The sequence below is a fragment of the Mobula hypostoma genome, chromosome 30 (genome assembly GCF_963921235.1).
Source record: "Mobula hypostoma chromosome 30, sMobHyp1.1, whole genome shotgun sequence".
NCBI classification, from domain to species: domain Eukaryota; kingdom Metazoa; phylum Chordata; class Chondrichthyes; order Myliobatiformes; family Myliobatidae; genus Mobula; species Mobula hypostoma.
Genome location: NC_086126.1, coordinates 4,771,144 through 4,783,438, shown reverse-complemented (window position 1 = coordinate 4,783,438; position 12,295 = coordinate 4,771,144). Strand labels below are relative to the sequence as shown.

At 44.9% G+C, this 12,295-nt stretch overlaps 1 protein-coding gene across 5 annotated transcripts in view; it reads left to right on the top strand.

Moving 5' to 3' along the window:
• Positions 1–12,295, top strand: part of pola2 (polymerase (DNA directed), alpha 2) — a 249,450-nt gene that overhangs the window by 124,008 nt on the left and 113,147 nt on the right. The window lies entirely within an intron of this gene.

Genomic DNA, 12,295 nt, shown 5'->3' with positions numbered 1-12,295 from the left:
AACTAGGTAATGATAGGAATCTAGAAGATTATAAGGCTGCAGAAAGGAGATTAAGAATGAAATTAGGAGAGCCTGAAGGGTCCATGAGAAGGCCTTGCCGGACAGGATAAAGGAAAACCCCAAGGCATTCTATAAGTATGTGAAGAGCAAGAGGATAAGACGTGAGAGAATAGGACCAATCAAGTGTGACAGTGGAAAAGAGTGCACAGAACTGGAGGAAATAGCAGAGGTAGTTAATGAATACTTTGATTTGTATTCACTACGGAAAAGAATCTTGGCGACTGTGGGGGTGACTTGCAGTGGACTGAAAAGCTAGCATGTCGATATTAAGGAAGAGGATGTGCTGGAGCTTTTGGAAAGCATTATGTTGGATAAGTCACACACATAAAAGTTGCTGGTGAACGCAGCAGGCCAGGCAGCATCTCTAGGAAGAGGTGCAGTCGACGTTTCAGGCCGAGACCCTTCATCAGGATAGTCAGGATATGTTGCATAAGTCACTGGGACCAGACGGAATGTACCTCAGGCTACTGTGGGAGGCGAGGGAGGAGATTGCTGAGCCTCTGGCAATGATCTTTGCATCATCAATGAGGACAGGAGAGGTTCCAGAGGATTGGAGGGTTGCGGATGTTGTTCCATTATTCAAGGAAGGGAGTAGGGATAGCCCAGGAAATTATAGGCCAGTGAGTCTTACTTCAATAGTTGGTAAGCTAAAGGAGAAGATCCTGAGAGGCAGGATTTATGAACATTTGGAGAGGCATAATATGATTAGGAATAGTCAGCATGGATTTTTCAAAGGCAGGTCATGCCTTATGAGCCTGATTGAATTTTTTGAAGATGTGACTAAACACACTGATGAAGGTGGAGCCATAGATGTCGTGTACATGGATTTCAGCAAGGTGTTTGATAAAGTACCCCATGCAAGGCTTATTGAGAAAGTAAGGAAGCATGGGATCCAAGAGGACATTGCCTTGTGGATCCAGAACTGGCTTGCCCACAAAAGGCAGAGTGGTTGTAGATGGGTCATATTCTGCTTGGAGTTCGGTCACCAGTGGTGTGCCTCAGGGATCAGTTCTGGTTCCCTCAGCTTTGTGATTTTTATAAATGACCTGGATGAGGAAGTGGAGGGATGGGTTAGTAAATTTGCTGATGACACAAAGGTTGGGGAGTTGTGGATAGTGTGGAGGGCTGTCGGGGTTACACGGAACATTGAAAGGATTCAAAACTGGGCTGAGAAGTGGCAGATGGAGTTCAAACCAGATAAGTGTGAAGTTGTTCATTTTAGTAGGTCGAATAGCGAAGCAAGAAAGGAGCTTAAGAAGGGGCTGAGAAGAGCAAGAAGGGGGCATGAGAAGGCCTTGGCGAGTAGGGTAAAGGAAAACCCCAAGGAATTCTTCAATTATATGAAGAACAAAAGAATGACAGGAGTGAAGGTAGGACCGATTAGAGATAAAGGTGAGAAGATGTGCCTGGAGGCTGTGGAAGTGAGCGAGGTCCTCAATGAATACTTCTCTTCGGTATTCACCAATGAGAGGGAACTTGATGATGTTGAGGACAATATGAGTGAGGTTGATGTTCTGGAGCATGTTGATATTGAGAGGAGGTGTTGGAGTTGTTAAAATACATTAGGACAGATAAGTCCCCGGGGCCTGATGGAATATTCCCCAGGCTGCTCCAGGAGGCGAGAGAAGAGATTGCTGAGCCTCTGGCTAGGATCTTTATGTCCTCGTTGTCCACGGGAATGGTACTGGAGGATTGGAGGGAGGCGAATGTTGTCCCCTTGTTCAAAAAAGGTAGTAGGGATAGTCCGGGTAATTATAGACCAGTGAGCCTTACGCCTGTGGTGGGAAAGCTGTTGGAAAAGATTCTAAGAGATAGGATCTATAGGGATTTAGAGAATCATGGTCTGATCAGGGACAGTCAGCATGGCTTTGTGAAGGGCAGATCGTGTCTAACAAGCCTGATAGAGTTCTTTGAGGAGGTGACCAGGCATATAGATGAGGGTAGTGCAGTGGATGTGATCTATATGGACTTTAGTAAGGCATTTGACAAGGTTCCACACGGTAGGCTTATTCAGAAAGTTAGAAGGCATGGGATCCAGGGAAGTTTGGCCAGGCGGATTCAGAATTGGCTTGCCTGCAGAAGGCAGAGGGTGGTGGTGGAGGGAGTACATTCAGATTGGAGGATTGTGACTAGTGGTGTCCCACAAGGATCTGTTCTGGGACCTCTACTTTTCGTGATTTTTATTAACGACCTGGATGTGGGGGTAGAGGGGTGGGTTGGCAAGTTTGCAGCTGACACAAAGGTTGGTGGTGTTGTAGATAGTGTAGAGGATTGTCAAAGATTGCAGAGAAACATTGATAGGATGCAGAAGTGGGCTGAGAAGTGGCAGATGGAGTTCAACCCGGAGAAGTGTGAGATGGTACACTTTGGAAGGACAAACTCCAAGGCAGAGTACAAGGTAAATGGCAGGATACTTGGTAGTGTGGAAGAGCAGAGGGATCTCAGGGTACATGTCCACAGATCCCTGAAAGTTGCCTCACAGGTGGATAGGGTAGTTAAGAAAGCTTATGGGGTGTTAGCTTTCATAAGTTTAAGAGTCACGATGTAATGATGCAACTCTATAAAACTCTGGTTAGGTCACACTTGGAGTACTGTGTCCAGTTCTGGTCACTTCACTATAGGAAGGATGTGGAAGCATTGGAAAGGGTACAGAGGAGATTTACCAGGATGCTGCCTGGTTTAGAAAGTATGCATTATGATCAGAGATTAAGGGAGCTAGGGCTTTACTCTTTGTAGAGAAGGAGGATGAGAGGAGACATGATAGAGGTGTACAAGATAATAAGATGAATAGATAGAGTGGATAGCCAGCACCTCTTCCCCAGGGCACCACTGCTCAATACAAGAGGACATGGCTTTAAGGTAAGGGGTGGAAAGTTCAAGGGGGATATTAGAGGAAGGTTTTTCACTCAGAGAGTGGTTGGTGCGTGGAATGCACTGCCTGAGTCAGTGGTGGAGGCAGATACACTAGTGAAGTTTCAGAGACTACTAGACAGGTATATGGAGGAATCTAAGGTGGGGGGGGTTATATGGGAGGCAGGGTTTGAGGGTCGGCACAACATTGTGGGCCGAAGGGCCTGTACTGTGCTGTACTATTCTATGTTCTATGTTCTATGTAAATATGATGGCAGAATATAGTATTAATTGTAAGACTCTTGGCAGTGTGGAGGATCAGAGGGATCTTGGGGTCCGAGTCCATAGGACACTCAAAGCTGCTGCGCAGGTTGACTCTGTGGTTAAGAAGGCATATGGTGCATTGGCCTTCATAAATCATGGGATTGAGTTTAAGAGCCAAGAGGTAATGTTACAGCTACAATGGACCCTGGTCAGACCCACCTTGGAGTACTGTGCTCAGTTCTGGTTGCCTCATTGCAGGAAGGACATGGAAACCATAGAAAAGGTGCAGAAGAGATTTACAAGGATACTTTATACTTCTACTTTATTGTCGCCAAACAATTGCTACTAGAACATACAATCATCACAGCGATATTTGATTCTGCGCTCCCGCTCCCTGGATTACAAGTTGATAGTAAATATTAAAAATTTAAATTATAAATCATAAATAGAAAATAGAAAAATGGAAAGTATGGTAGTGCAAAAAAACCGAGAGGCAGGTCCGGATATTTGGAGGGTACGGCCTAGATCGGGGCCAGGATCTGTTCAGCAGTCTTATCACAGTTGGAAAGAAGCTGTTCCCAAATCTGGCCGTACGAGTCTTCAAGCTCCTGAGCCTTCTCCCGGAGGGAAGAGGGACGAAAAGTGTGTTGGCTGGGTGGGTTGTGTCCTTGATTATCCTGGCAGCACTGCTCTGACAGCGTGCGGTGTAAAGTGAGTCCAAGGACAGAAGATTGGCTTGAGTGATGTACTGCGACGTGTTCACAATCTTCTGCAGCTTCTTTCAGTCTTGGACAGGACAACTTCCATACCAGGTTGTGATGCACCCTAGAAGAATGCTTTCTATGGTGCATCTATAAAAATTAGTGAGGGTTTTAGGAGACAGGCCAAATTTCTTTAGCTTTCTCAGGAAGCAAAGGCGCTGGTGGGCCTCCTTGGCAGTGGACTCTGCTTGGTTGGACCAAGTCAGGTCATTTGTGATATTGACCCCGAGGAACTTAAAGCTTTTGACCTGTTCCACTTGCGCACCACCGATGTAAATTGGGTCGTGCGGTCCGCTACTCCTTCTGAGGTCAACAACCAATTCCTTCGTCTTGCTGACGTTGAGGGATAGGTTATTGTCTTTGCACCATGCCACCAGGTTCTTAATTTCCTGTCTATATGTTGACTGGATTGGGGAGCATGCCTTATGAGAATAGGTTAAGTGAACTCGGCCTTTTCTCCTTGGAGCGACAGAGGATGAGAGGTGACCTGATAGAGGTATACAAGATCATGAGAGTCATTGATCGTGTGGGTAATCAGAGGCTTTTCCCCAGGACTGAAGTGGCTAGCACGAGAGGACATAGTTTTAAGGTGCTTGGAAGTAGGTACGGAGGAGATGTCAGGCGTATGTTTTTTATGCAGAGGGTGGTGAGTGCGTGGAATGGGCTGCCGGTGGCGGTGGAGGCAGAAACGATAGGGTCTTTTTAGAGACCCCTGGATGGCTACATGGATCTTTGAAAAATAGAGGGCTATTCGTAAAGTCTGGGTAGTTCTAAGGTAGGGACATGTTCAGCACAGCTTTGTGGGTCGAAGGGCCTGTATTGTGCTGTATTTTTTCTGTTTTAATGTTTCTATACATTTCCCAATACTGTATTCCATCTGCCACTTTTTTGCCCGTTCCAATTTGTCTAAATCCTGCTGCAATCACTTTGCTTCCTCAGCACTACCTACCCCTCCACCTGTCTTCATATCATCTTTAAACGTTGCCACGAAGCCATCAATTCCATTATCCGAATCACTGACAAACAATGTGAAAAGTTGTGGTCTCAATACTGACCCCTGAGGAACATCACTAGTCACTGGCAGCCAACCAGAAAAAGTCCCCTTTATTCCCATTCACTGCCTCCTGCCTGTCAGCCATGCCAGTATTTTTCTGTAACACCATGGGATGTTGCAACTGTCCTGAAGCAGCTTGTCTTGAGTGACAGTGAGTTCTGGAGCACAGATCTTCAGCCCTGTGGCTGGAAAGGTGTCAGATTTCTTTGATCTGCTATCCATTGCTCACTGCTGTTACTGGATGTTACTTGGAGTGAATTGAAGAGGGGTCAATTGAGGGTAGATCTTCAGTGTAGTTTCCCCATCACTCACATTGTTGCATGTTCATAGTTCCCAGAATGTGACTTCCCATTCCCTCCCATTCCCACCCTGTTTGTGTAGCACTGGGGATAACAAGGAAATTATACTCCACTTAGCCTGACTTCAGTAGTTGGGAAGATAATGGAGTTGATTGTTAAGGATGTGGTTTCAGGGTTAATGCAGGCACATAGGCCAAAATCAGCATGGTTTCCTTCAGGGAAAATCTTGCCTGTCAAAACTGTTAGGGGTTAATTTGCAGGTTGAATTGGTGGTGAAGAAGGCAATTGCAATATTAGGCTTCCTTTTGAGAGGATTAGAATATGAAAGCAAAGATGTAATTTCAAAAGCACTAGTGAGGCCTAACTTGGAATATTGTCAGCAGTATTAGACCCCTTATCTAGAAAATGATGTGCAGGCATTGGAGAGGATTTTCTCTCACAGAAATGGCTCCAGGATTGATAGGCTGGTCATCTGAGGAGCAGGGTTCTAGCCCTGTCTTCATTCAAATTCAGAACAATGAGCAGTGACCTTATTGGGATTTGTTGAATGTTGAAAGGCCTTGATAGAGTGGTTGTGGAGAGGATGGCTCCTGTGGAAGACCACCAGAGGACACAGCCTCAGAATAGCGGGGATGTTCTTTTAGAAAGGAGATGGGAAGAAATTTTGTTAGCCAGAGAGAGGTAAATCTGGAATTCATAGCCAAAGGCTGCAGTGGAGGCCAAGTCATTGGGTATATGTCAGGAAAGGTGATAGATTCTTGATTGGTCAGTGCACCTAAAGTTATGAGAAGGTAGAAGAATGGGGTTGAGAGGAATAGGATCAACCATAATGAAATGATCGAGAAGAGATATTTAAAACATTCTTTGTGACAGGTGAAGTAGCGGATGATTGAAGGATAGTTAATAATGTACTCCTGTTTAAGAAAAGCTCTAAGAATTAGCCAGGAAATTATAGGCCATTGAACCTGACCTCAGCAGTGGGAAAGTTATTGGAGGGGCTAGATATATGAGTATTTGGATAGACAGGGACTGATTAGGAATAGTCAGAATGGGTTTGTGCATGGTAGGTTGTGTCTAGCCAATTTCATTCAGTTTTTTGAAGAGGTTAGCAAAAAGTTGATGAAGGCAAGACACTGGATGTTGACCTTATGTACAATGTGGTTAACTGGTCAGCAAATTTGCAGATAACAACCAGATTGGGGATGTAGCGGACAGTGGGATGAATACCAAAGCTTGCAGCAGGATCTAGACCAGTTGGAAAAACGGGCTGAAAAAAAGCAGATGGCATTTATAGTCAAAGTGTGAGGCGTTTGCTTTGGGAGGATTCACCAGTGTATGGTCTTACACAGTGAGTGGTAGGGAACAGAGGAGTGGGGGAGAACGAAGAGATCTGGGAATTTAGGTCCATAAGTCATGGAAAGTGGCATCACCGGTAGATAGGATGGTAAAGAAAGCTTTTGACATGATGGCCTTCACAGATCAATGTATTGAGTCCAGGAGTTGACATGTTATGTTGAAGTTGCATAAGATGTTGATGAGGCCTAATTTGGATTAGTTCTGTGGGTTTTAGTCACCTACCAACAATAAGGATGTAAATAAGATTGAAAGAGTAGAGAAAATTTACAGAGGATGTTGCAGAGATTGGAGGCCCTGAGTTAGGATGAAAGATTGAATACGTTATAACTTTATTGCCTAGAATATAGAAGATTGAGGGGAAATTTGACAGAGGCTTACAGAATTATAAGTGGTATAGATATGGTAAATGCAAGCAGACTTTTTCCACTGAGGTTTTGTGGGACTACAACAAGTGCTCATAGGTTGAGGCTGAAGGTGAAAAATTTAAGGGGAACATGAGTGAAGAAACTTCCTCACTCAGAGGGTGGTGAGAGTGTGGAACAAGTGCAGCCCAAGTGGTGCATGTGAGCTCGATTTCAATGTTTAAGAGATGTTTAGAGAGGTACATGGATGGTAGGAATATGGAGGGCTGAGTAATTTACACAGATGGTCTAAGGACAATGGTACAAAAAACTTAACTGTGGTTTAATGTAGGCCAATTAACGTCCCTGCATTGCCTTGTGTTGGACTCATGCATGCAAAAACTCACGTAGTTACTTCAAACCACATCCTTTAGCAGCCAGACCAGGTGTGAAGCCCATCAGGATGAAGTTGCATCAACTCTTCTCTTTCTCAAAGAGTTTAAGGAGGTTCAGCACGTCACCAAACACACAAGCAGTTATCCAAAGATTTACAGTTGACAGTATCCTGACTGATTGCATCCAGATTGTTTAATGTCATTTCCAGTACACAAGTGTAAAGGGGAACAAAATAATTGTTACTCCAGATCCACTGCAGCACAAAAAAAGACACGTTAAGTTAAAGAACTGAATGAGATTTCCCTGAGGGTTTCTTTGACTCCAAGTGGCCTCGGGAATACATGGCTGCTGAGACAGTGGACGAGGTGGTGCCGGCTGTGATCAGCGATCGGCAAACAGCCCTGAGAAGGGCATACAGCAGCGACTGGTGGGCGGTCTCACTCCCACACAGAGAGCAAGCAGGACTGAGATGGTGGGAAGGGAATGTAGATGTGGGAATGCCGGAGAGGATATCACAGGGTAAAGGAGGGAAGGGGAGGGTTAGGTACAATTCTAGAAGAGACGGAGACTCCGGGAGTCAGCTGGCAGAAGGGGCAACTGAAAGAAACACAAACAAGGGAGAGGGGAGCCCTGGAAAAAGATGTGGGGCAAGATTGTGTGTGTGTGTGTGTCTGTATGAATGACAGTGAGAGATAGTACAGAGATAGTTTGATCTGCGGATAGAATCTCCAGAGGGAAGGCCCCAAAACCCTCGGCTTTGCCTGCTGCTGGCGACCGGGGCTGGGTTCGAAGAGTTCGGCAGAGATGTTGCTCGGTGCTCGGTGTCGGGGGGCTGGTCGGAGCTCGAAGTTTTCAGTCGACTCAGTCGACTGTGGTCAGGTATGGCAGGGAGAGTTTTCTTCCTTCTCCCGTCTGCGTGAGATGTGAGACTTTCGACAGACTTTGAACTTTTTACTGTGCTCACGGCCTCTTCATCAAGTTACGGTATTGCTTGCACTGTTGTAACTATATGTTATAATTATGTGGTTTTTGTCGGTTTTTCAGTCTTGGCCTGTCCTGTGTTTCTGTGATATCGCACCGGAGGAATATTGTATCATTTCTTAATGAATGCATTCCTAAATGACAATAAAAGAGGACTGCGTGTCCTCATAATCTAATCTAATCTAATCTCTCTCTCTGTGGAACTATGTCCTTGTGTGCCAAGTCTGTGAGAGTGAGAGAGTGGGAGTGTGAGAGTGTGAGAGATCGTGCATATCCTTGTGTGCCAAGTCTATGTTGAAATGTTTTGTCCCAAGTTTTCTTGGCTTTCTTACCATTTTAACGAGTCCTCACTCTGCTAGCCCCATGTGACTGCTATGGTGCAATCAATACTCCATAACAAAAGATCTCAGCCACAGGGATTTTCTAGCCCTCAGAATCAGAGTGAAGGCAAGTTTCCCTCAGACTGACAAAGACAACACAGAGTGTAGATATGTAAAGAGAATTTAGACAACATAACAGGTCATTTGTCCCAACCGCAGGTGTTTCTGTTCCTCCCATCAACTCTCTTCACCTCACCCCCAGTTACCAGGGAACCAAGGGTTGTCCTGGGTGTTACCTCAATGCTACTCAACCAGCAGGCCAGACACTCCCTCTGAAAGACCGGTGTGTAAATTGTTCAAACTTACCCAAGTTCATTTCTCTCTCACATTTATTCAGCCTCCTCAGAAAATACCTCCTTTGCTCACCTCAGCCACAGCCTGTCAATGCAAGCTCCTCATTCTCTCTACTCTCTGACTGAAGTGACTCTGGTACCTTTATTAATGCCTACCTGAATATTATTTTAGTCTGATCTTAAATCAGTGGCAACTCTCGGTCCAGGCAAACAGCCCACATATCGAGTGGAGAAATGTTCCTTTGGTCATTGCATTAGTTTATGTGGGAGAGGGAAGATTCTTTACCCCAAACTAAGCCGGTGTCGGATTATGGAAATAGTCATTTCTGAAGAGATTGTGCTGATTCAATCCCCAAGGGCACGGACTAATATCCAACTTAAATCAAGCACATTTGGATTTTAGTTCCCATTGTACTTTTGTTCCAAGGTATCAGTGGCTCTTTGATTCTTTTTGCCTCACCATTTCCCCTCTGCCACCGTCAGATCCCTCATCTACACGGTTCAAGGCATTCTGAAGTGTTCCTTCCCCAGACCCATGTCACTTCAGTTCAAGGTCAAGTGTGTTATCATCTGACTGTACATTCATACAACCAAATGAAAGTGTTCCTCTGGACCACAGTGCACCCACAAAATTTATCACACACAGAATATAAAACAAAATATTACCACAAATAAATTAATAAATATTATTGAAAATGCATGCAGTTTGTTGCACAGGCAAATAGTATCAACTCACTGTCCTTGTGATGAGTCCACAATAGTGGCAAGGTATTCATTAGTCACAGCCTGGGGGAAGAAGCAGTTACCCAGTCTGCTAACAGGGAATTCAAGATCAATAATGTACCCTGTTGAGATGCTGAGATCTGCAGACAGTTACAGTGATATTGCAATCTCAATGGGTGAAGGTCAGTAGGTGCAAAATCAAGGAAACAAATAAAATGATGAACTCTGTGTCAAGAGGGCTCTGACGTAATCAAGTCATAGAATAATTAGCAGATGTACCATAATTAGTACCATCTGAAAAACAGAAAACCTACAGCACAATACAGGCCCTTCGGCCCACAAAGCTGTGTCGAACATGTCCTGACCTTAGAAATCACCGAGGCTTACCCATAGCCCTCTATTTTTCTAAGCTCCATGTACCTATCCAGGAGTCCATTAAAAGACCCTATTGCTTCCGCCACTACCACTGCCGGCCGCCCATTCCATGCACTCACCACTCTCTGCATAAAAAACTTACCCCTGACATCTCCTCTGTATGTACTTCCAAGCACCTTAAAATTATGCCCTCTCGTGCTAGCCATTTCAGCCCTGGGAAAAGGCCTCTGATTATCCACACGATCAATGCCTCTCATCATCTTATACACCTCTATCAGGTCACCTCTCATCCTCCGTCCCTCGAAGGAGAAAAGGCCGAGTTCACTCAACCTATTATCATAAGGCATGCTCCCCAATCCAGGCAACATCCTTGTAAATCTCCTCTGCACCCTTTCTATGGTTTCCTTGTCCTTCCTGTAGTGAGGGAACCAGAACTGAGCACAGTACTCCCAAGTGGGGTCTGACCAGGGTCCTGTGTAGCTGCAACATTACATCTCGGCTTTTAAACTCAATCCCACAATTGATGAAGGCCAATACACCATATGCCTTCTTAACCACAGAGTCAACCTGTGCAGCAGCTTTGAGTGTCCTATGGACTCGGACACCAAGGTCCCTCTGATCCTCCACACTGCCAAGAGACTTACCATTAATACTATATTCTGCCATCATATTTGACCTACCAAAATGAACCACCTCACACTTACTGTATCTGGGTTGAATTCCATCTGCTACTTCTCAGCCAAATCTTGCATGCTATCAATGTCCCGCTGTAACCTCTGACAATCCTCCACACTATCCACAACATCCCCAACCTTTGTGTCATCAGCAAATTTACTAACCAATCCACTTCCTGATCCAGGTCATTTATAAAAATCACAAAGAGAAGGGGTCCCAGAACAGATCCCTGAGGCACACCACTGGTAACCGACCTCCATGCAGAATATGACCCATCCACAACCACTCTTTGCCTTCTGTGGGCAAGCCTGTTCTGGATCCACAAAGCAATGTCCCCTTGGATCCCATGCCTCCTTATTTTCTCAATAAGTCTTGTATGGGGTACCTTATCAAATGCCTTGCTGAAATCCATATACACTATATTTATGGCTCTACCTTCATCAATGTGTTTAGTCACATCCTCAAAACATTCAATCAGGCTCGTGAGGCACAACCTGCCTTTCACAAAGCCATGCTGACTATTCCTAATCATATTATGCCTCTCCAAATATTCATAAATCCTGCCTCTCAGGATCTTTTCCATCAACCACTGAAGTAAGACTCACTGTTCTATAATTTCCTGGGCTATCTCTACTCCCTTTCTTGAATAACGGAAGAACATCCGCAACCCTCCAATCCTCCGGAACCACTCCCGTCCTCATTCATGATGCAAAGATCATCACCAGAGGCTCAGCGATCTCCTCCCTCACCTCCCACAGTAGCCTGGGGTACATCCTGTCCGGTCTGGTCCACACACCCCAGGAAGGGTCAAGCAGCCTAGGGGACGTTGCAGCCAGAATTCACCGTCTAAATACAGAGTCAAAGGGATTCACCAGATTGATCTGCACAGGTTTGGTTTGAACCCATGTAGATCCAAACGATTAATGAGTGACATCTACATCTACAGTATATGGAGCATTGCAGCATCCCTCATCAGGGACCCCACCACCCAGGACATGCTCTCTTCTTGCTGCTGTCATCAGGCAGAAAGCTCTTGAGCCTTGGGACTCTCACCATCAGATTGAGGAACAGTTATTACCCCTCAACCACTGGGCTCTTGAACCAAAAGGGATAACTTCATTCAACTTCGCTTGCCCCATCATTGAACTGTATCCACAACCTATGGACTTACTTTCAAAGACTCTTCATCACATGTTCCTGATATTTATCTCTTATTTATTTGTTTGTTTGTTTGTTTGTTTGCACGGCTTGTTGTTATTTGCGCACTGGTTGAACACCCAGGTTGGTGCGGTCTTTTAATGAATATATCATGGTTATTATTCTATTACGGGTTTATAGAGTACGCCCATGAGAAATTGTTATATATAGTGACATATATGAACTTTGATAATAAATTTACTTTGAACTTTGACTACTGGCTGCTAACCCTTCCTCTTAAGAATATCTTAGACCTAATCGGAAACACCCCTGACCCTGGCACCATACCT